The following is a 4,376-nucleotide window of genomic DNA, read 5'->3' as shown; positions in this document are numbered from 1 at the left end:
ACTTTTTCAATTAATAAAACACAATATTGAAAAATAAATTAATTTTTCAACAAAAACTGCATTACTGTATGTAAAATGATCAGTGGTATAATCGTAGTTCAAAACCACAAATGACTTAAAAGTATAAGATACGAGATCAAGTCCACAAACTCTGGGGAAGAAGACCAAGGACATGTATGATTAAAAAGGACCAGAAATTGATTTAAAAACCACAAAAACTAACAAAAATTGATTTTAACAGTTATGAACAATAAAAACAATAAAGGAAATTGATTTAAAAACACTTTTACGAAGTAATTTCCGGATATGAAGAAAACAATATCAAAACAGTGTAACTTGCTCAAATTTATATATAAATTTCATATCGTTACTACTGAGTGACTCGAATTTTGATCTTCTGTCTCTGGAAGAGAGCTCTGTAGCCACTGTGCTGCTTGTTCGACAAAAGAAATGTATTTTTAAGCTTTATGATATTGTACATCTGGACATTACCCAAGCAGTCTCAGCATCAGTGTCATAAATTAAGTCATAGTGACATAAATAATTCATGGCATTGACAAACTTTGATTTGGCTATGAATATTTTTAATACTAGGGGCAAATTTGTAATCAGTTAGTGAGAGTTCTTGAGGACTAAGAAGTGGATGAATAAAACGGTTAAAGATACAAGATAAACCAAAAATCATGAAAAGCATCAGCACGATCACGATAATCAGAGTGCCCTTTACTTTGTTAAGTTTGATGTGCCTTCCATTTTGGTAAAAAGAAAGTGATCAGAGGGCCACCAGTCCAACACAGTATTAAAGAACAAAATTCAATTTTTTGGAAAAATGCTGCATTTTCATGTGTAAATGATGTTATAATCTTTGTTCACATGGACAAATGACTTAAAAAGTGTAAGATTCAAGATCAAGCCCAAACTCTGGGGAGGAAAACCAAGGACGTGTATTACTAAGAATTGTTGAAAATTTTTCTTTAACTTAAAAATAGTAAACCAAACTATGGACTCTTATATTAAGAACAGAAAAAAATTAAAAAAAAAATTCTTTCATAAATTATTCCAATAAAAAACGAATAGAATTTTATTTAAAAGCACTTTTACATAAATGATTTTGGGATATGAAAAAGACAAGCTCAAAACAGTGTAATTTGGTCAAATTTACAAATGAATTTTAGATTATTGCTACTGAGTGTTCCTAACTTTGATCTCTCATCTCTCAAAGAGAGCACTATAGCCACTCTGCTACTTGTTCCAAAATAGAAAAGTATCTTCAGTCTGTATGATATTAAATGTCTGGACACTAGCCAAGCAGTCCAGTCCCAGGGGTAGGTGTCATAAATTAAACAGATGATTCATATTTCACTAATTATTTTTAGAAAGGTGTGAAAAAATCCCTATTCATAAAACAAATGCTTGAGAAATTTTGATTTGGATATAAAGATTTTTTATACCATGTACCAATTTGTAATCAGTAAACTAATAAACTTTTAATCCTCTTTATTTAACTCAACTTTAAAATAAAAATAAAACTTTTCTCCCTAACACTCTTTTGCTTGGGGGTAAAACCTCAAAGACATAAATTGGTCTTTTGGAGCTTGCCACTCTCAGATTTCTTGTTCTTTTAGGGTTTGCTGTACTTTTTTCCATACTAACACACTCTCATCTACTGAGCCTTTCCCTTCATTCTACATCTCCAATTGGCCCCAAAGGTCAAATATTTTCATGATTCTATTTGGCTGCAAATCAGGTCTAATGTCTTTCAAACTCTTCAAGTAAGCTGATTTTAGAAGCCAAGCTCTAGATAAAATACTTATTTTCTACCTAAGTTTCCTTGTTCTAATCAATCTAACAGTCATTAAAATTAAAGCCCCAAACCACCTTTTAGTACTACTGAACTAAATGAATCCTTAAAGGCTAAAATTCTCTTAAAATATCTTAGCTGAACAACTTCTAGCTTAGCTGTTTTATTAAAACCCAAATCACAGACCTATAATTTTATCTAGAAGCTACTTTTGTCTGTAACATTCTTTTCTGAATCTTGATATTAGCTCACCTTCCTAACTTGCTTTCAATAGCATATTTATTAACCTACCAACCCTTAAATTACAATCTTCTACATACCTAGACATCCCCTTTAGCATGGTAAACCTGTCACCCAAATAAAAATTACACTTCTAACATTATTCCTCAAAAAATAAACTCAACCTCAGAATCCCCCCTCTCTCTTATCCTAAATACTAACACTACTGACTTCTTAGCTTTTAACAATAGATCCTTGTTTTCTAAATATTTTGTATTATGTTTAATTGCTTATGAAAATTATCACTACTATTCACCCATAGAGCTATGCCTTCCATAATTAACATACATGATTAATGATAGCATAAGCTAATCTAAACATACATAAGGGGCTCCTTTGGTTTTCCAAAACTATCTAAATCATTAACAAACAAGGAGAAAAGCTTAGGAGATAAAATGTATCCTTGTTTTACTCTGACATGAAAAGTAACCAGCCTACAAAATTTTCCCAAAACCTTCAAATAAACTTCACCCTCTAGCACATATATGGTAATATCAATACAAAACAAGAAGCCATGACTATTTCTAACATACTTTCAATTAACAACTTTCTATACATCAAGTCAAAAGCACTTTTCAGTTCCAAAAATGCTATGAATAGTCAAGCAATACTTATACTTTGACACAGGAACTTTTGATATGAAACTACTTTTTGGAATTTATCATTAATGATGTTTCTGTGGTTTTCAGCTCCCCCAAAACTGTTGATCAACAAAAAAATGTCTCTGTGATGTAGCTAGATTTTGAAACTCTCAAGAAGAACAATGGAAAGTACATAAGGTTCATATGGATTATAAATTGCTTATGATTGCTGAATTATTTTTAGCTGACCTCTATTTTTAAGATGATCTGGATCATCCTGAATGCTTGCATCAATAAGCTTATATTGCAGAACCAACCAGGGTTGCCAAAACTTTTTAGGACTAAAGTGTCAAATTCAGCAAAAAGGGACACTTTTAGTGTCCTCCTAGAAAATTAGCCAATATGCTTTAAAGGTCAACAAAAAAAGGCTTTAAATGGTTTTCTGGCAACTCTAAGGCCAGAATTACATTCTTCTTTTCAAAGTAAAAGCAAAGCAGTTCTTCAAATAAGTAAAATCCCATGTAAAACCTCAAATTGCCTAATACACAAAGAAGAAAAAGAATTCAGTACAATTTCTTGGGTTCTCCCAAACCTTTGGTTGTACTATATATTCTTCTTTTGAAAACTAAGTAAAGCCCTGTCTTTATTATGGTGTTTTCCATCACCAGAGCTGGCTTTGCTGCTTTTTGGATGACAGTTTTCATTTTTGTCATTTATGGCAAAAAAAATTTGACATGCAGTCTTATTTCAGGAACTGCAGAAGTTGTCCTGTGGTGGCACAGTGGGTTTGACCTTAGCTTGGTAATACTGGAACCAGAGATCAAACCATGCTGCAGGGATGCACTGCAGGGCCAATGTAGGGACCTTAGTAGTCAAGAAGCATTGTTAATCCAATACAATACAACTGCAGAAGATTCTGAATCATTTGTGCTGTGTTTATGGTGTTAGAGGAATGTAAAGAAAAGTTGGAGTACAGCTAAGATTAGTTGTATGGGTTACAGCATGCAAAGCAAAACATTTTTCACTGCCATTCTTGCATCCTTTCATCACTTAAGGCAAAAAACACATTTCAATAGTTAGTGCTTGGTAAACTGGATGTGATATTCAGTAGGCCTATATGACAGTATTAGCCTACATGTTCTTGACAGTTACCAGAGAATTTTATAGTTGGTTAGACTGCACCCATATGGGACAGGGTCTACCCTCTCAAATGAATGTGAACCTAAACTGCATATTTACCAAAAGCCAATATCTTAATTCAGGAAATTAACTGGGGTTCATCTTTGTCCAAAAAATGATTACACAGCAGCAAATCGGATAATTTGCTACTAACTACTATCCAGGCAGCAACTCTGCATACTCCTGTAGATTACAAGTTATAAAACACTTTAAGCTTTTACTTACCAGCAGTTATATGCTTGCTTCAGTTTTTTATCAAAAAAACTTTTCTAAACTCTTTTGAGCACGTCACATGTTTCTCCACGTTTGAATTTCACGCTTTTGAAAAGGAAAGTAGTGCGGATACGATAAAAAAAATCCCTAAGATGAAAACGAACCTGAAAAGCACAAAGCACAAATTAAAAGCAGTTGCAGTTTAGAAAATACTGAAAATAAATTCATATATTATTGACTTTGAAAAAATGCCAAAAAGTGTCCTTTTTTCAAAAAGTTGCTTTTTTGAACCCAATAGTGGCCAGAACACTTATGGTGTGGTC

This window comes from Artemia franciscana, chromosome 21 (genome assembly GCF_032884065.1).
Source record: "Artemia franciscana chromosome 21, ASM3288406v1, whole genome shotgun sequence".
NCBI lineage: Eukaryota > Metazoa > Arthropoda > Branchiopoda > Anostraca > Artemiidae > Artemia > Artemia franciscana.
The sequence above is the reverse complement of the archived record's forward strand: the minus strand, read 5'-3'. Positions refer to the sequence as shown.